Here is an 18,972-nt window from a genome sequence, read left to right as displayed (position 1 = left end):
TTTTGCATTAAAGGGGAAGTTTTTTTTTCTTTAAACCTGGACCTTATTTCTGGCATAGAATACGTTCATCTACTCACCGATAACAGTTTGGTGAAAGTCGGCATCCTTCGGAAGAGTATTAGATATCCATATAACGGGAGAGAACGGGGCATAGACAATACAATACAATCAATCAATCAAACTTTATTTATATAGCCCTTTACAATAGCCAACTGGTACTCAAAGTACTTTACAACAGGATAAAAACAACAATACATAAAACAAAACATGAAACACCATTCAGAAATGGTAAAAGTGCTAAAAGTGCTGCAGGGCATTAAAAGCCTTCCACAAGTGCAATAAAATGAATTGAATAATCTTTGTGTAAAATTACTATAATTAAAAAAGAGCGGATAGAATGGATGCATTGTGGCCCTAATCAGAGTTCGAACGCCAGTCTAAAAAGGTGGGTCTTAAGCTTCGATTTAAAAAAGGCCGAGATCAGTGATGGTGCGGATGCCAGGGGGCAGTTTGTTCCACAGTCTATGGCAAAGGAACGATCACCCCACTGTTTAGATCTCGACCTTGGGATCTCTAAAAGAAGCCTCTTTATTTCACTATGGTCACGCCATCTGCGCTTCGGAGAGGCACAGTCTCGCTATCTACACTTTAAAATCGAATCAGAGACGGACAAAGTTCCTACTGGCTCCTGAAGCCGGTGTAGCGGAAGTGGTTCTGGAGGCAGCAGCGACACTTGTAATGTTCACAGCTTCTGTTTGACACCTCAGAGTTTATAAAACTCATACAACACTATCAGAACACATGGTCACCATAGGAACCTTTATAAGTTCAGGCTTTCTAAAGTAACGGGACACACACACATCAGTCCAATCCAGATGTTTTTCTCATCTTTTCATAGTTTCCTGTTTTGCCTTCATAACTCAGATGGAATCAGTCAGTGAAAAACACAGCAGGCTGTGAGAGAAAGTAAAGGTGTTCACCAGACCAACCAAGGCTTAACCTGAGGGATGTATCACTGAAATTACTGAGCACATCATCAGACAGGAGAAGAAGAAGCCCATTTTCACTGATATCAGCATCAGACAGCAGATCTGGAGGTGCTTTTCTCTCTACAGCTGGCCTTCACTCCTCTGTGTCTTCTCTCCAACCATCTTTGTCCCAACCATTGCATCTGTGGTGTTCAGCACATCTGCAGCATCAGGCCCGCTGGCTCCGTTCTGCTCGTCTTCTGCAGACGAAGCTTTTTCATGGCAGGAAACCATCCAGTGAGTCAGGATTCTGCAGGAACCACTGGAAGACTTTCACTTCCTCCTTTAGTTGAACGCTTCATCAAACTGACACCATGCAGTTCCTCTATTCGCCATCAGAGGGAGACACATCTCCATAAATGCAGAGTCCCGCTCAGTATTACTGACAGTACTTCACAGCCACTGAGAGGACACATTTAAATCAGTAACATACAAAGAAATGATTTCTATATTTGAGCCAGGCTTCCACCTCCATATAAGACACACACTGTGTCCTCATACAACAAGCAGCTCTCCTGTCTGAGCTTCACATCTTTACAGTTAGCATCAGCACACACAGCATGTTGATGAAGATTCTCACTCATCCAGGTCATGGTAATCCTAAGAGCTCACATCCTCTGGCCTAAAAGGCCTCTAGCAAAGAGCCAGATAAGACCAGAGCCACCCACTCTCCAGATTAAGTGCCTTATGAGCTGCTGAAGTTCTTCAGGTAAATAAGTTTATATTAGTTTCTCTTTTGGTCAGAGGCTCTGGTGCTCTGGAGTTACACCAAGTGTTTCTGAATGTTAGCTGCAACACCTTTAAAACCTGTTTTATCTCCATGCAAACAACAGATAATCCTAACTGTCCTGTAGTTCGTAATGTGTCAGATCTCCATTTATTCCATCTCTTTCGCTGCAGTTTTAAAACTTCATTACATTTGTTTTGTTGTTGAACCACCAAACCAGCTCAGAAGACACAGTATTTAATGGCTATCAGGTTGAGTGGAGGATGTAAATGAACAAGTGGTTCACTTCAAGGCAAGTAAGGACATTCATCTTGAAAATCAACAGATATCAGCTTGCTGCACTTTTGCATGAAAGGATAACAAATCCAAGCCTGCAATTGTTATTAAGTTTTAAACAAGAGGCACAAGACTGAAGCGTTGGAACAGACAATTATAGCAGATAATAAAACACGTGTGATCTGTGGTGATTTCAACATGGACCTCTTAAAGGTACATACTCCTAAACAAACTTGTGATTTCTTGGCTGCGTTATACGGTAGAGGCTTGTATCCACTGATCACAAAGCCGAGCAGAGCAGCCACAGATAGTGCAACATTAACTGACAACATTTTTACACATTCCTTGGACACTGGTATAAATAGTGGTTTGGTAATAAGTGATGTAAGTGATCATTCAGCTGTATTTGCAACATTTAATGATCAGCTACAGAGGAAGAAAACAGAAAAGCATAGATATGAAAGGGTAAGGACTGTTAAAGCAATTAATGCTTCAGAAATGAGCTTTAAAACAAGAGTGGAATGAGTTTCACACAGATGAAGTAAACACTGCAGACAATTCATTCTTCAACTGTTATTTATCTCTCTATGATAAACACTGTCCAACAGGTTTATGTTCACATAAGCATAGTTATGCTGAGAAACCTCGGATAACAAAGGCATTAAAAAATGCATGTAAGAAGAAAAATAAACTTTATGGAGACTTCATCAAAACTAGAACAGAGGTTGCTGAAAAACGCTGAGATGTACAAAAACAGGCTGACCAACATGTTGAGGCAAGCAAAGAAGCAACATTATGATAAAATGTTACAAATAAATCAAAATAATATGAAGCGCACATGGAACATCCTAAATAATGTAATGGTGAACAAGCCTTATCACCAGATCAACCTAAGTGTTTCATAAAGGACAATAAGGTGTTTGGCAATCTGACTGAAGCGGCTGATGAATGTAACTCAGTACAGCGGCTCGTGAATCCTCTGGTGCACGTTGAGCATCGTCATGCTCTTGAATTCCTTCCCGCAGTCGTCACATTTCATGAGGTCCCTCATTTCCACGAGGTTCTCCTGGTGCTCCTTCAGGGCGGACGCGTACTGGAAGTGTTTGCCGCAGTTTGAGCACCACACGGGTATCTTCAGCGACGACCCCTGTTGGTGGTCGGTGCCGCTCACTTCTGCTCTTGACTCTTTTCTCCAAAAGAAACGGGAGCTCTTCTTCTGGCAAATGGCGTAAATCTGGTGTCTTTTCAGCCGTGCATGTGTTTAAAATGCTTGTTGCAGTGGATGCAGTGATAGGGCCGATCGTCCGTGTGGCACTGTGTGTGTCTGTTCAGTGTTCTGACACAATCAAATGCTTTAGAGCAAACGGGGCACACTTTGAGGGCTTTCTTTGCCACGTTTTGAACAGGTGCAGATGGGCTCTCCTCAGACGTCCCAGGAGGTGTTTCTAAATGAGCTTCCTTTGTGTCGCTGTCACAGTTCTGAGCGTCAGCGCCTGCCAGAATCTGCTCCAGTCTTGCTCTGCAGTGTGTCCTTAAAACATTTGAGGAAGCTGGACAAGTGGAGGACAAAAGAAGAAGTGTCAGACCTAAAAAACTATCTGCAGAAGATGAACAATATCTGAAAGTGATGTCCTTAAGAAAGAGGAAAAAATCCAGCAAAGACCTGACACAGGAGCTGAGAGATGCATCTGGACCTTCAGCTGATCCATCGGCTGTTGGCCCGAGCCTCATCAGAGATGGGCTCCATGGAAGGGTGGCTGTCAGGAAGCCGTTCTTAAGGAAAGGAAACAGTAAGCGTTGTTTCTAAGTGCTTGTTAAAATGATTATTTAAGATAGTAATTAAGTGTTTTTTAGGCGATGTGAAAACCGTTTGCTGTGACTTTCAAATCTGCTTCAAAAACTGGACGTGTTTCTTCAGATAAACTCCTGACCAGCTGTGAAAAAGCAGTGAAAATGTCTGGCCTATAGAAACTTTGTGATGTCATACAAGATCAGAGATGACATGGATTGTGATGTCACTACAGTGATGACATCACAGCTTTGTGAAGGCTTCTGTTCTGTCTCTTCTGGTCTGTGGTTCCAACCACAGATTCTGGATGGAAGTGAAGTCCGGATTCCAGAATGTTGATTTGTGTTCTCTGTTAATCTCTGGACGACTTCAGCTGATTACTTCCTGTCACTGTCACGTTGGAAGGTCCACTTCTGCCAGTTTTTCAGCAGCCAGTATCATGTTTTCCACCAGCAGTGTTTTCCATGACAGAATAATGTCAGTTTGTTTAAAATGTTGCCAAAATAAACTATTACAATTACAACAAATGTCATCTCAGGGCACTTCAGTAATAAAGTCCAATTCAGGCCAATTGGAGTTCAAATCCAATTCATTCAATTCAGAATGAATCCAATTCATTCATACAGAGCAAATCTGAGAATACAAGCTGGAAGAGTATCTCTTTCCGCTTGCAACAAAATTTACCTCATTGTTTGTCTTTCGGAACACTAGTGAATAGGCATGGCTTCAGTTTCCGTAGTGTAGTGGTTATCACGTTCGCCTAACACGCGAAAGGTCCTCAGTTCGACACTGGGCGGGAACATTACTTGCTGTTCCTTTATTTATTTCATCCTTGTGTGAAGATGTATGACTGCACGTTAATGATAGCAACATCAACATATTCATAATTATGGATAGGAGGGGAGCCTCATCTGCTATTCTTGACATGTAAAGTCAATTTTTTCAGGTTTTAAAAAGATTTTCTGATGCTATGGTGTGAAACGGACTTTGGCTAATACCTAGCTGCTGAGCGAAGATGGCAACCTTCCGTCAAGGAATCGAACCCTGTTCCTCCGCTTGACAGGCGGATTCTAACCTTTGACCATTGAAGAAGATACAGAATGTGTTGCTTGACTCTCGTGCCAATTCTGAGAATACAAGCTGTAAGAGTATCACTGAAAAATTGACAAAAAATCACGTTGCTAAAATCCTTCCATTGTCAAGCATTTGCATGACTGAGAGCGTAAATTAACTGTGGAAGGGGTTCCATGGTGTAAAGGTCAGCACTCTGGACTCTGAATCCAGTGATCCAAGTTCAAATCTCGGTGGAACCTTCAGGTGTGTGCTGTCATGGTTGTGTTCTGGAAAGAAGATGAGTTGAGTAAAAAGCTCTGTAAAACAGAGCACATGGTCAATTAGCTTTTTAAAAATCTTTATTTTAAAGAAAACGATCAAAACAAGAGTTTTTCTGGAAGAGATTTAAATAAGTTCTGAATATGCATAGAAGAGAGGTTACATTTGAGTCTATTTTCTTTGTACAAAACTTAAAACAAAAACCTGAAGTCTGCACACTGAGGAAAACTGGTTTTGAGGATATTTATGAAATTTCCTCCTAATAACCAACTTGGGTCGGTGTCCCCAGTGGAACATTTTATGTGTAGTCTGCAGGTTTCATGTTTTCAGCTAGAGATGTGTGCTTTTTGTTCTGTATGTTACATATTTTTATCTTGATCAGGACATTCAGAACACTTGCATGCACAGGTAAGTCCAGCTTCAGTTCCAGGTGTACTCGTCCATTTAACTGGACCACCATGTTGTCCCAGCGTACATGCACGAGATAGACTGTGTAGGAAACCTTCATGCCATTCTGCTGCCTCTAACTTTCTCTGTGGGACATCACGCTGCATGTAAGTGCAGCTGAAATCGCTGCCAACATGTTGTCTTTAAGTCACCTGAAGGGGGATTTTCTCACATGAGGCTGCGGTTACAAAATCAGGATTTTATTAGAGCAGAGCGACAGTCTGGACATGCTTTAAGTGACCACGAGTTGACCCGTAGTCTTAATGGGCTGATTTTCAGTTTAGCCGTCTGACCAAAGAAACAGAAAAATATGTGGATGAGAGCAGCTTTATTGGGAATTTGGCTGGAAATATACACTCATTCTTTCCTGTTTTTACTAAAAGATGCAGAAATATTAAACTCTGTAACATGTGTTTAGTGCACCAACCCATGCCCACTCAGTTAGCATACATACAGTTATAGGAATAGTTTACTGAATGTCCCATCTTGTATACAGCCTCAGTGTTGCATTTCCAGTCCAGTCTGCTGTCCAGGTGAACCCTCAGGTATCTCAACCACCTCTTCACCGAGGATGGAGACGCTGTTCAGCTGACTGCTGCTCCTCCTAACATCCACAATCATCTCTTTTGTTTGTATCCAGATGAGGCGATAGTTTATTTTCCTATAGATGTGATAGTTTCATGTAGATGTGCTGAGGTGTGACAGGGAAGCTGTTGGTACATGGAGGATGTGAGGTCTGTAGCAGGAGGCAGCAGCATGCTGAGTTTGTCTGAACTCTTCCATCTGTCTGATCCCACATTATCCCAAAGCCTGTGAGCTTTTCCATTCCTGACCACACATCCCTCACACTGTTCTGCTGCAGATAGTTTCCCACCGACTTGCTCTCTTCCTTTTTTCTTCACACTCCTCCTTAACTCCCTGTTTCCCTCCATGAAGGCCTTCTTCTTTATGCTCAGTGGCTGCAACACAAGTTCACATCAACCAGGCGTTTGTTCAGAAAACAGCGTCACAGCTTTGGACTCAGGAAGTGTTTCAGATGTCAGCTGTCACTCAGACACACTCTCGTAGGGCCTGGATAGCTCAGTTGGTAGAGCATCAGACTTTTAATCTGAGGGTCCAGGGTTCAAGTCCCTGTTCAGGTGTAGAAATGTAATTTACCACTTAACCTGTACTTCCCTCTATGCCTGCACTCTGTTTCTACACTGTCACTGACAGAGCCTGGCTGATGCTTTGCTGTTAGCTGCATCGTTATATCTTCATTTGTAAGTTATATAAACTATACAATGGGCCTCATGCAAGAACTTTTTCGTATTTTTATTCTAAATTTCTCTCACTTTTTTCGTAAGAAGGTCTCGTACGAACACGCCACGTCAGATTCAACAAACGCTCTTAACTTCGGAAAAAGTGTGGAAACGACCTGCGTAAATGATGAATCACACCTGTGCGTATCTTAAGTTCACGTGCACGAGGATAGTAGATTTGCATACTGCACGCCCTAAATGAAACCATATAAGGCTGTGCTTCCTCGCTGCTGTGCCAGGAAGTGTTGAGTCATGAGAATACGGGCTCTGAGATTAAAGTTCTGCTTTCAGAGATCCGAAAAGGAAAATCTGTAATTTTTAGCAGTGTCAGCAGTGGAATTACGGGACCTGCTAAAGTGAAGAAATGGGAAGCAATTACGAGTGCTGTTAATACCATGTCACCGAAATAAAAAAATAAATGGTTTGATATGAAAATGGCTTAATAAAAACGTCTCACCATAGCCAGGCGATCGATGACTGCATAAAGCCGTGAAATCAGTTGTTGCCTCATCATGATGGCTCTTTGATGGGGTGGTCCATGAGGGTCTTCTGGCACAACACCTTCTGGTCTGTTCAGGTAGTGGGAGACCCTCGTTCATGGCAATATTGCGCAAATCTGGCATGCCTTATCTGGGCTATTTTGCCCCCCACTGTATCGAGTCACACCCACCTGGCCTTCAGCAGTGCGCACGGGTGTTTTGATGCCTATTTGTGTCTCGTGCTCCAATTATGATTGGCAGTCCAGCCACGGCATGAAAGTCCCTCTTAATTTGTACTTGTTGGACAGCGGTGTATGGGAATGTGATGTAGGCCTACCATGGGTGATAAACTGATGAGAGCTTTGATGACCAAGGGGAGCGCACGCCTCACAGAGGACTGGGACACACCCCATCTGTCTCCAATCTCCTTCTGAAAGGTTCCAGTGGCCAAAAATCCAAGGGTGGTGAGGACCTGTACGTGTGGTGGAATTGGGTTTGATCGGCGTGTTTCTCTCTGGAGTCGTGGAATTAAGCTGAATATTTGCAGCAGCACAGTCCTTGGCAATCTAAATCGCGATCTCAGCCATTCGTCTGTCTCCACACGCTCAAGTCAGCCGCTGGTTAGCTTCCCGTTATATACAGATTCAAATTAACCTTCGATTAGTGCATATTTTAAGTAAAACAGAATAATGTCAGCATCATTGTTGGGTATAATGTATATATTTATTTATGTTTTCTTCAAAGTAATTAAATATACAATCCATTAGTCAAGCAAAAGTGATTTGAATAACAGCGGACTATTTTACGAAACTCTTACGACAGCTCTGGATCACTCGTAAATTCTGTTCGTACCTGAAAGAAAACGTAAAATACGAAAAGATTGGTGAATGCGCAAATTCTCTTAAATCACTCGTACGGACGATTTAAGAACAAATCTGTGCGTACGAACGCTTCTTGCATGAGGCCCAATGTTTCTATAGAAACTATAGAAATCAACTTAAATACACCAGCTGCAGAGTGTTGATCACATTCACTGAAACTACAACAGGTTAAGAGCATTTATCATGAATAGTTCTGCTTTATATCAGGGCTTCTTTTCACTTAGATTTCACTATTTGGACAATCTGTAATGAATGAACACCCAGAACAGAACACAAGACATTACAGAGATAAATCAACGCTGGTGCAGTTTAACCCTCTGGAGTCTAAGGCCTTTTCAGAGACTTTGAGGCAGTTGTCACCACCTTGACATTTTCAAGTATTTCAACTAACTGTAAACATCTATGCAAAAGTGACACATATGGTTATTTTGCGATTGAATATGCGGGTTTTTTAATGATTTTATGCCGTGAAATTGCGAGAAGTTGCGGAAACTTGTGAATTATGCAAAAAGTTGTGAATTATGCAAAGTTGCAAAATATGCTGCTACTGAATGAAAAAGAGCTCCTATGATAAAAAAAAGCATACTGGAACCAAGTTACTTCACAGAAGGTTTTTTTATTTTAACAACTTGAGCAGTTTCACAATACATACACACGCGCGCGCACACACACACACACACACACACACACACACACACACACACACACACACACTTCTCGGTCTCATTCTGTTTAATTTATTCTTTATTTGGCCAATTTCAAGCTTGTACGCTACTCACCTCGTTTCTGGTAGCCCTCGCAAGGGTTTTGGAGGTTGATGCCTAGGTGAACGTCAGCTGTCTGGCTTTATTTTTCCACAGCTGCAGAAAGCATTTTCAAATATTTCGCGCTGGTAAAGTGGCACGTCACTGACGATTTTCTTTTATGCTCCAACACAGTTGCACGGGGTGCAGAATAGTTTCCCCCCGCTTTCGTGCAAGACATCGGGGTTCTGGTTTGCCCGGTCTTTGACAGTAATGTGCGTCGGTAGGTGAGATGGATTAGCTTTTTTAATTTTTCTCTGGTTAATTTTCTCTTCACGCTACGGTGCTGTTTTTTTTTTTTTTTAATTAAATATAAAACAGACAAGTACAGAAACAAAGACAGATACAATATGCTACGGTGCTGTTTTCCTTGTGTGTGTCGGTGGCAATGACGTCGCAAGCCGCGAGTCGGATATAAATTACATCACCAGTTAATTTGGTTCATTTAGACATTTTTTTTCTCTTCCCAACTTTATGCAGAAAAGTGCGGAGATTGTGAAATCAAGCGAGTCCTGCATATTTCGCATATTTTGCACGGAAAATGTGATTGTTGTGGTGAATATGCGGCTTTTTTGAAAAATATTGACCCCCGCATAATCAGCGGTATTTTGCTGATTTTGCAATAAAATCAGCAATCGCAAAATCGCGTTTTTCTGGAGGGCCTAGTGAATGTAATACAAACAAGTTTTATTTAAATTGAGGGGAAACACAACTGTACAAAAAAAACAAGTTTTAGAGGTCTTCAAACAGTGCAAGAAAACACACTATAAATATTTCTAGCCAAGACTTTTGAAGGTTGAACCTTGTAAACAAAAGTGTTGGCTGCATAAAAGTAAAAAGTGCAGTCAGAAATGTTTTTTTGTTTTCACACAAACTGTAAAAAAGTAATTGTAACTCCAGGCATTGTCCCTGTTAGTTGAATACTAATTAGATGGGTGTGTAACACCCCTGATTCCCCCCACCCCCCTGTCACTCTCCATGTGATAATTGTCTGTCACTGGCAGGACATTGCTAGCCTGGGCGAAAGCCGACTGTTGACTTTGTCAAACAGTCTGGGAAAACCCAAGAGGAATCCGTTTCCATGGAGGGCGGGACCTTACCCAGCAACTTAAATTCATTGGAGTAACGGAGTTCCCTTAACCAATCATAATGTTTAGAAATGACGTTGGTTATGCGCCGAGGTTCACGTCACTGACGATTTTCTTTTGTTTGTTCCACATAAGGAGCAGTATTCTTTAGTATTTCAGCTTTAGACTGACAACATTTGCTGCTCAGTTTTCCTCTGAGCCACAGAGATGCTCAGCTTTCATTGTGTCCAATAACTGCAGCTTCTAAAGTGGATTTCATAGCACTGCTGCATCTCTGACAGTTATCAGATCATTTGGATGGAAACACATACATCACAACCCTCTGAATCTGCTTTCAGTCCCACCTGAACAGTCTCTCATAGTTTCAGACACAAAATGTGTCTTTTAGTTTGAATCTCAGCTGATATCTCCAACAACTGTAGAGGGACTCATATCATTTCACCAGCTGGTGTGATAAACTTACAGAAACACCTCAGAAGCAGCACCGGGGATCTTTTGGGAGAAAAGGGGATTCTCTGCATGCTGATAGAGCTGGTAATAAATGAGTTTCTAACTCTCGTTTCAGGTCACTTGCCCTTCCTCGTGTGTCTCGGTCTGATTGTCGGATGAATGTTTCCACCTGTCCCCTGTTAACCCAGTGTATAAGAGTCTGCGCCCCCCCTTGTCTTGTGCCAGTGGGTCGTATTCGTCAGTATCTACGTGCGTTCACTCCGGCCTTCCCAAGTCTGGTCACAGCCTTGTTCCAAGCAACCTTCGTGGTTTGTTCTGTTTCTCTGAGAGAGTTTTTGGTTTTGGTCATTTTTATATCACAGATTGGTTAAACCATAGTTTATGTTTCATGGCTCTTTTGTTTCATCCGAGTGGAGTGATTCTTTGTTTTCTTAAATATTTTTCATAGCCTAGTGCCTCTGCTTTGCAGGACTGTTTTTTCAGTTGATTACTAACCATAGTCTTCTCAGTCTTTCCTCTGTAGTGGGAGGGATTTTGCGTTACTTATAACTTTTGATAGTCTTTTTGTTTTTCCTCCTTATAGTGGAGCGAGTATTATTTTGATCATTTTTATAGCTATACTTCTTCCATTTTTGGAAGAAGTATATTTAGATAATTCCATAGCCTGTATTTTCTTCTCTCTCAGAGAATTGATCCTCTGCTTTTCAATAAAGCTTGTTATTGGAAAACCTTCTCCCTGCATCTGCGTCCTGAGTTCCTGGGCCTGACAACACTTTCCATAAAGCTTATTGCGGACAGACGCTTTTAAAGTATCTATCTGTTGAGTTGTAAATACATTTGATGATAGTTATCCCATATATACTCTGTTTTCTTATAAGAGTTTTGAGCAAAGTTATGCCTTGCTTATTTGTGTGAAGGTGGTAAATTCCACTGTTAGGAATGTGGTCTGGTCCGGCCTGAAACTGAATCCCCCTTCCCTTCTTTTGAGAGCTTTTTGTACACACCCATTTCTGAATAAAATGGAGGAGGCGTGATGGAGAAGCTTCAGAGTGGTTAGGAGATTGTAAGAAGCTGTCTCCTCACTAGCTCTCCTCAGGAGTAAAAATCCTTGACGTCTCTCTCTCTATCTTTATGAATTTCTAGGTATTTGAACCTGACACTATCCATAGATTATGACATTAAAAACCGAACAAGTTTAACAATACTGTACATCCATGTAGGCCTATTTATTAAACATTAATGTAGCTGTAACCTGTAATGAATCATTCATAATACACAAACAACGGTATGCACTAGCCTATCAACTGACTAAGAACGTACACTCATGCCACTTTCATGAGACAACTAAAGGAAAAAAAAGAATAATGACAGAAATAACAAACCATATTCATAATAGGATTTTGAACTTAAATGGGAAAATATAAGTTTGATCCAGCTTAAATAGGTAGCCCATATGGGCAGTATTGGTCGGTTAGAGAAGTTGTTTATTTGATTTTATATCTAATATTGCAGAATATCAAAGCCTGTGGAAGAGAGAAGTGTTTGAGGCCCTGGACCTGGTGCGCTCAGAGGTGGAGCGGCGTTTTGATCAGGAGGGACTCCGCGGAGCTGCAGGGCGAGAGCAGGCAGTTCAGGGGAAACGAGTGGATGTTGGTTCCCGGAACTGACCCCCTTTCCACGAGAGCGGCTAAGCCTTGAGCTGGACATACTGAGGGATGTGTGTAGGGGTCCATCCTGCAAACCTTGCAGCACCAACCCCGCTCCATGCTGTCAGAGGTGGAGAAGCTCATTAGGCTTTCTCTGGCCCCGCCCATATCTGTGGCGGCATCCGAGCGCTCTTTCTCAGCCTGAAAACCTGGCTGCGCAACACCGTGACGCAGGAGAGACTTAAGCCTGGTTTATAGTCGGTAACGCAAGACGCAACGCAAGACGCAAGACGCAACGCAAGCCCTTGCGCGGTTGCGTGTGTCACCTCAATTTTCTAAACTTTACGCAAGACGCAAGCGCAAGCCACTGGCTGTGTTCGAAACAGCCTACTACTTGAAAACGGCATACTCATCGATCTGACAGTATGCAGAGCGTTTACACACAGTGCACTTCACTCCTGCCCGAGCCGAAATCAGCCGGCCTGAAAAGCTGATTTCCCTTAAGCTATAAACTCTGTAAATATATAACTTTAGCAACATTTGAAACATTTTCAGGCGAGAAAGTAGTCGTTTAGACCCCCAAAGTGTTGAAAATCTGACAAAATACCGGCTATTTACAAGAAGAAGAAGCATGAATCCACTCGAAGAGGTCCTGGCGGTGAATTTCCTTTCATCATAGTAGGCTTGTCATTGAAAAAACCCGCTACTCCACCTACTGTCCTGGCGGTGAATCGCCACGCAGCACACACAACCGCCGACAAAGCAAAATGAAGTATAAACGTCTCGAGCCATTAACATACGCGCAAGATGCAAGCGCAAGGGCAGTTAAAAGAAGTATAACTCAGCCTTTAAGACTGCCCTGAACACTGCCCTGAACACGCCCGATCTCGTCCGATCTCGGAAGCCAAGCAGGGTCGGGCCTGGTTAGTACTTGGATGGGAGACCGCTTGGGAATACCAGGTGCTGTAAGCTTTTTTCTCTTCTCTCTGAGGCCTGCATGTAACATCTGACCATCACCGTGTGCCACACAGACACCAGGAAGTTAACCAGCTTGGGCTGCTGCTGATTGGTTGGCAGACACCTCTGTTTCTGTTTGGCTCTCAGTCTCCATGTTGCTGATCCTGGATCTGCTGAGATGTCCCAGGCCATTGTTGGCTTTGATCCTCATACATTTAACTTTGTCCTGAGAAAGGACAAGTTCCAAAAAGTCAAACAGGGACTAGTTTTGCATTTGACGTAGCCAAACTGCATGCGCCTGGAGAAGCCAAAAGGCTTACAGCACCTGGTATTCCCAGGCGGTCTCCCATCCAAGTACTAACCAGGCCCAACTCTGCTTGCCTTCTGAGATCGGACGAGATCAGGCGTGTTCAGGGTGGTGTGGCCGTAAGCCAGCAAAGGAATCCCAAACCAGCTTTTTATAGATTCTGAAACTATTGTATTCCGACTTCTAAAATAGAACTATACTGTTTCGAGAAGACGCAGTTTATGAGCATGTCGTGGGATTGAGCTTCCCTGGTTTCTCTATATGACAACGGACACAAAACTACACACAGGGAACAGAGTAGCTTGACAGACACTAAGTTATCTGAGAGTCCCATTTTCAGCTGCAGAGAACAATCACATCAGGGAAGTCAATGTGCAGGCTCAACAGCAGCCTCACAAGCCAACTCTCTGGTAAAAATAGGGGAAACGTATGGTTCCAGCACCTATATAACATATATTTGTCACAGGGACTGTGGCTTACGGCCACACCGCCCTGAACACGCCCGATCTCGGAAGCCAAGAAGAGTCGGGCCTGGTTAGTACTTGGATGGGAGACCGCCTGGGAATACCAGGTGCTGTAAGCCTTTTGGCTTCTCCAGGCGCATGCAGTTTGGCTACGTCAAATGCAAAAGTCCCTGTTTGACTTTTTGGAACTTGTCCTTTCTCAGGACAAAGTTAAATGTATGAGGATCAAAGCCAACAATGGCCTGGGACATCTCAGCAGATCCAGGATCAGCAACATGGAGACTGAGAGCCAAACAGAAACAGAGGTGTCTGCCAACCAATCAGCAGCAGCCCAAGCTGGTTAACTTCCTGGTGTCTGTGTGGCACAGGGTGATGGTCAGATGTTACATGCAGGCCGCAGAGAGAAGAGAAAAAAGCTTACAGCACCTGGTATTCCCAAGCGGTCTCCCATCCAAGTACTAACCAGGCCCGACCCTGCTTGGCTTCCGAGATCTGACGAGATCGGGCATGTTCAGGGCGGTGTGGCCGTAAGCCACAATCCCTGTGACAAATATATGTTATATAGGTGCTGGAACCATACGTTTCCCCTATTTTTACCAGAGAGCTGGCTTGAGAGGCTGCTGTTGAGCCTGCACGTTGACTTCCCTGATGTGATTGTTCTCTGCAGCTGAAAATGGGACTCTCAGATAACTTAGTGTCTGTCAAGCTCCTCTGTTCCCTGTGTGTAGTTTTGTGTCCGTTGTCATATAGAGAAACCAGGGAAGCTCAATCCCACGACATGCTCATAAACTGCGTCTTCTCTAAACAGTATAGTTCTATTTTAGAAGTTGGAATACAATAACAGATTCTGTTTCAGAATCTATAAAAAGCTGGTTTGGGATTCCATTGCTGGCTTACAGCCACACCACTCTGAACACGCCTGATCTCGTCAGATCTCAGAAGCCAAGCAGAGTCGGACCTGGTTAGTACTTGGATGGGAGACCGCCTGGGAATACCAGGTGCTGTAAGCCTTTTGGCTTCTCCAGGCGCATGCAGTTTGGCTACGTCAAATGCAAAAGTAGTCCCTGTTTGACTTTTTGGAACTTGTCCTTTCTCAGGACAAAGTTAAATGTATGAGGATCAAAGCCAACAATGGCCTGGGACATCTCAGCAGATCCAGGATCAGCAACATGGAGACTGAGAGCCAAACAGAAACAGAGGTGTCTGCCAACCAATCAGCAGCAGCCCAAGCTGGTTAACTTCCTGGTGTCTGTGTGGCACACGGTGATGGTCAGATGTTACATGCAGGCCGCAGAGAGAAGAGAAAAAAGCTTACAGCACCTGGTATTCCCAAGCGGTCTCCCATCCAAGTACTAACCAGGCCCGACCCTGCTTGGCTTCCGAGATCGGACGAGATCGGGCGTGTTCAGGGCGGTGTGGCCGTAAGCCACAATCCCTGTGACAAATATATGTTATATAGGTGCTGGAACCATACGTTTCCCCTATTTTTACCAGAGAGCTGGCTTGAGAGGCTGCTGTTGAGCCTGCACGTTGACTTCCCTGATGTGATTGTTCTCTGCAGCTGAAAATGGGACTCTCAGATAACTGTCTGTCAAGCTCCTCTGTTCCCTGTGTGTAGTTTTGTGTCCGTTGTCATATAGAGAAACCAGGGAAGCTCAATCCCACGACATGCTCATAAACTGCGTCTTCTCTAAACAGTATAGTTCTATTTTAGAAGTCGGAATACAATAACAGATTCTGTTTCAGAATCTATAAAAAGCTGGTTTGGGATTCCATTGCTGTCTTACGGCCACACCACCCTGAACACGCCTGATCTCGTCAGATCTCAGAAGCCAAGCAGAGTCGGGCCTGGTTAGTACTTGGATGGGAGACGGCCTGGGAATACCAGGTGCTGTAAGCCTTTTGGCTTCTCCAGGCGCATGCAGTTTGGCTACGTCAAATGCAAAAGTAGTCCCTGTTTGACTTTTTGGAACTTGTCCTTTCTCAGGACAAAGTTAAATGTATGAGGATCAAAGCCAACAATGGCCTGGGACATCTCAGCAGATCCAGGATCAGCAACATGGAGACTGAGAGCCAAACAGAAACAGAGGTGTCTGCCAACCAATCAGCAGCAGCCCAAGCTGGTTAACTTCCTGGTGTCTGTGTGGCACAGGGTGATGGTCAGATGTTACATGCAGGCCGCAGAGAGAAGAGAAAAAAGCTTACAGCACCTGGTATTCCCAAGCGGTCTCCCATCCAAGTACTAACCAGGCCCGACCCTGCTTGGCTTCCGAGATCGGACGAGATCGGGCGTGTTCAGGGCGGTGTGGCCGTAAGCCACAATCCCTGTGACAAATATATGTTATATAGGTGCTGGAACCATACGTTTCCCCTATTTTTACCAGAGAGCTGGCTTGAGAGGCTGCTGTTGAGCCTGCACGTTGACTTCCCTGATGTGAGTGTTCTCTGCAGCTGAAAATGGGACTCTCAGATAACTGTCTATCAAGCTCCTCTGTTCCCTGTGTGTAGTTTTGTGTCCGTTGTCATATAGAGAAACCAGGGAAGCTCAATCCCACGACATGCTCATAAACTGCGTCTTCTCTAAACGGTATAGTTCTATTTTAGAAGTCGGAATACAATAACAGATTCTGTTTCAGAATCTATAAAAAGCTGGTTTGGGATTCCATTGCTGGCTTACTGCCACACCACCCTGAACACGCCTAGCAGAGTCGGGCCTGGTAGGTACTTGGATGGGAGACCGCCTGGGAATACCAGGTGCTGTAAGCCTTTTGGCTTCTCCAGGCGCATGCAGTTTGGCTACGTCAAATGCAAAAGTAGTCCCTGTTTGACTTTTTGGAACTTGTCCTTTCTCAGGACAAAGTTAAATGTATGAGGATCAAAGCCAACAATGGCCTGGGACATCTCAGCAGATCCAGGATCAGCAACATGGAGACTGAGAGCCAAACAGAAACAGAGGTGTCTGCCAACCAATCAGCAGCAGCCCAAGCTGGTTAACTTCCTGGTGTCTGTGTGGCACACGGTGATGGTCAGATGTTACATGCAGGCCGCAGAGAGAAGAGAAAAAAGCTTACAGCACCTGGTATTCCCAAGCGGTCTCCCATCCAAGTACTAACCAGGCCCGACCCTGCTTGGCTTCCGAGATCGGACGAGATCGGGCGTGTTCAGGGCGTTGTGGCCGTAAGCCACAGTCCCTGTGACAAATATATGTTATATAGGTGCTGGAACCATACGTTTCCCCTATTTTTACCAGAGAGCTGGCTTGAGAGGCTGCTGTTGAGCCTGCACGTTGACTTCCCTGATGTGATTGTTCTCTGCAGCTGAAAATGGGACTCTCAGATAACTGTCTGTCAAGCTCCTCTGTTCCCTGTGTGTAGTTTTGTGTCCGTTGTCATATAGAGAAACCAGGGAAGCTCAATCCCACGACATGCTCATAAACTGCGTCTTCTCTAAACAGTATAGTTCTATTTTAGAAGTCGGAATACAATAACAGATTCTGTTTCAGAATCTATAAAAAGCTGGTTTGGGATTCCATTGCTGGCTTATGGCCACACCACCCTGAACACGCCTGATCTCGTCAGATCTCAGAAGCCAAGCAGAGTCGGGCCTGGTTAGTACTTGGATGGGAGACCGCCTGGGAATACCAGGTGCTGTAAGCCTTTTGGCTTCTCCAGGCGCATGCAGTTTGGCTACGTCAAATGCAAAAGTAGTCCCTGTTTGACTTTTTGGAACTTGTCCTTTCTCAGGACAAAGTTAAATGTATGAGGATCAAAGCCAACAATGGCCGGGGACATCTCAGCAGATCCAGGATCAGCAACATGGAGACTGAGAGCCAAACAGAAACAGAGGTGTCTGCCAACCAATCAGCAGCAGCCCAAGCTGGTTAACTTCCTGGTGTCTGTGTGGCACACGGTGATGGTCAGATGTTACATGCAGGCCGCAGAGAGAAGAGAAAAAGGCTTACAGCACCTGGTATTCCCAAGCGGTCTCCCATCCAAGTACTAACCAGGCCCGACCCTGCTTGGCTTCCGAGATCGGACGAGATCGGGCGTGTTCAGGGCGGTGTGGCCGTAAGCCACAGTCCCTGTGACAAATATATGTTATATAGGTGCTGGAACCATACGTTTCCCCTATTTTTACCAGAGAGCTGGCTTGAGAGGCTGCTGTTGATCCTGCACGTTGACTTCCCTGATGTGATTGTTCTCTGCAGCTGAAAATGGGACTCTCAGATAACTGTCTGTCAAGCTCCTCTGTTCCCTGTGTGTAGTTTTGTGTCCGTTGTCATATAGAGAAACCAGGGAAGCTCAATCCCACGACATGCTCATAAACTGCATCTTCTCTAAACGGTATAGTTCTATTTTAGAAGTCGGAATACAATAACAGATTCTGTTTCAGAATCTATAAAAAGCTGGTTTGGGATTCCATTGCTGGCTTACTGCCACACCACCCTGAACACGCCTAGCAGAGTCGGGCCTGGTTAGTACTTGGATGGGAGACCGCCTGGGAATACCAGGTGCTGTAAGCCTTTTGGCTTCTCCAGGCGCATGCAGTTTGGCTACGTCAAATGCAAAAGTAGTCCCTGTTTGACTTTTTGGAACTTGTCCTTTCTCAGGACAAAGTTAAATGTATGAGGATCAAAGCCAACAATGGCCTGGGACATCTCAGCAGATCCAGGATCAGCAACATGGAGACTGAGAGCCAAACAGAAACAGAGGTGTCTGCCAACCAATCAGCAGCAGCCCAAGCTGGTTAACTTCCTGGTGTCTGTGTGGCACACGGTGATGGTCAGATGTTACATGCAGGCCGCAGAGAGAAGAGAAAAAAGCTTACAGCACCTGGTATTCCCAAGCGGTCTCCCATCCAAGTACTAACCAGGCCCGACCCTGCTTGGCTTCCGAGATCGGACGAGATCGGGCGTGTTTTTTTTTTTTTTCTCTTTTATTATCAAAAAGTACAAATTTCACCATACATCAAATCACATATTTACATGTATACTCATT

At 44.2% G+C, this 18,972-nt stretch overlaps 11 non-coding genes and 2 pseudogenes across 11 annotated transcripts; 7 read left to right on the top strand and 6 right to left on the bottom strand.

The window, feature by feature from the left end:
* Nucleotides 1-4,549: 4,549 nt before the first annotated feature.
* On the top strand, nucleotides 4,550-4,622 carry trnav-aac (transfer RNA valine (anticodon AAC)). The gene has a single exon. It is a non-coding gene; the product is annotated as a tRNA-Val (tRNA).
* Nucleotides 4,623-6,668: 2,046 nt separating this feature from the next.
* Nucleotides 6,669-6,741, top strand: trnak-uuu (transfer RNA lysine (anticodon UUU)). Its single transcript has one exon. It is a non-coding gene; the product is annotated as a tRNA-Lys (tRNA).
* Nucleotides 6,742-13,100: 6,359 nt separating this feature from the next.
* LOC142393721 (5S ribosomal RNA) lies at nucleotides 13,101-13,215 on the top strand (annotated as a pseudogene).
* Nucleotides 13,216-13,517: 302 nt separating this feature from the next.
* LOC142393007 (5S ribosomal RNA) lies at nucleotides 13,518-13,636 on the bottom strand. The gene has a single exon (XR_012771632.1). It is a non-coding gene; the product is annotated as a 5S ribosomal RNA (ribosomal RNA).
* Nucleotides 13,637-13,985: 349 nt separating this feature from the next.
* LOC142393705 (5S ribosomal RNA) lies at nucleotides 13,986-14,094 on the top strand (annotated as a pseudogene).
* Nucleotides 14,095-14,389: 295 nt separating this feature from the next.
* Nucleotides 14,390-14,508, bottom strand: LOC142392452 (5S ribosomal RNA). The gene has a single exon (XR_012771103.1). It is a non-coding gene; the product is annotated as a 5S ribosomal RNA (ribosomal RNA).
* A 358-nt stretch (nucleotides 14,509-14,866) lies between these two features.
* On the top strand, nucleotides 14,867-14,985 carry LOC142392579 (5S ribosomal RNA). The gene has a single exon (XR_012771224.1). It is a non-coding gene; the product is annotated as a 5S ribosomal RNA (ribosomal RNA).
* Nucleotides 14,986-15,283: 298 nt separating this feature from the next.
* LOC142392036 (5S ribosomal RNA) lies at nucleotides 15,284-15,402 on the bottom strand. The gene has a single exon (XR_012770708.1). It is a non-coding gene; the product is annotated as a 5S ribosomal RNA (ribosomal RNA).
* A 354-nt stretch (nucleotides 15,403-15,756) lies between these two features.
* Nucleotides 15,757-15,875, top strand: LOC142393516 (5S ribosomal RNA). Its single transcript, XR_012772115.1, has one exon. It is a non-coding gene; the product is annotated as a 5S ribosomal RNA (ribosomal RNA).
* Nucleotides 15,876-16,173: 298 nt separating this feature from the next.
* Nucleotides 16,174-16,292, bottom strand: LOC142392035 (5S ribosomal RNA). Its single transcript, XR_012770707.1, has one exon. It is a non-coding gene; the product is annotated as a 5S ribosomal RNA (ribosomal RNA).
* A 747-nt stretch (nucleotides 16,293-17,039) lies between these two features.
* Nucleotides 17,040-17,158, bottom strand: LOC142393149 (5S ribosomal RNA). Its single transcript, XR_012771768.1, has one exon. It is a non-coding gene; the product is annotated as a 5S ribosomal RNA (ribosomal RNA).
* Nucleotides 17,159-17,512: 354 nt separating this feature from the next.
* LOC142393065 (5S ribosomal RNA) lies at nucleotides 17,513-17,631 on the top strand. Its single transcript, XR_012771687.1, has one exon. It is a non-coding gene; the product is annotated as a 5S ribosomal RNA (ribosomal RNA).
* A 298-nt stretch (nucleotides 17,632-17,929) lies between these two features.
* LOC142393712 (5S ribosomal RNA) lies at nucleotides 17,930-18,048 on the bottom strand. Its single transcript, XR_012772158.1, has one exon. It is a non-coding gene; the product is annotated as a 5S ribosomal RNA (ribosomal RNA).
* Between the last annotated feature and the right edge of the window lie 924 nt (nucleotides 18,049-18,972).

This window comes from Odontesthes bonariensis, chromosome 11 (genome assembly GCF_027942865.1).
Source record: "Odontesthes bonariensis isolate fOdoBon6 chromosome 11, fOdoBon6.hap1, whole genome shotgun sequence".
NCBI lineage: Eukaryota > Metazoa > Chordata > Actinopteri > Atheriniformes > Atherinopsidae > Odontesthes > Odontesthes bonariensis.
This window is presented reverse-complemented; position numbering and strand designations above follow the sequence as displayed.